This window comes from Gavialis gangeticus, unplaced genomic scaffold (assembly GCF_001723915.1).
Source record: "Gavialis gangeticus isolate Ggan-Ray unplaced genomic scaffold, GavGan_comp1, whole genome shotgun sequence".
Classification (NCBI taxonomy): domain Eukaryota; kingdom Metazoa; phylum Chordata; order Crocodylia; family Gavialidae; genus Gavialis; species Gavialis gangeticus.
Genome location: NW_017729001.1, coordinates 16,233,567 through 16,233,779, shown reverse-complemented (window position 1 = coordinate 16,233,779; position 213 = coordinate 16,233,567).

The window sequence follows — 213 nt, the reverse complement described above, 5'->3', positions numbered from 1 at the left end:
CGGAAGGAGCAGACCTAACCCGACTCAACCCCGTTTGCAGCCGCCGCTGCCGCTGTGAGAAGCCGAGAGCGCGCGCACGGGCGGGGCGGGGGGCGGGGCCGGGGACGCGCGCGGAGAGGGTGGGGCCGAGGCCACTGCGGTAACTTCACAGCCGCAGCGGCGGGTGGGTCACGTGACGGGCGGGGCAGGGTCACGTGGCGGGGTGGGGGCGTG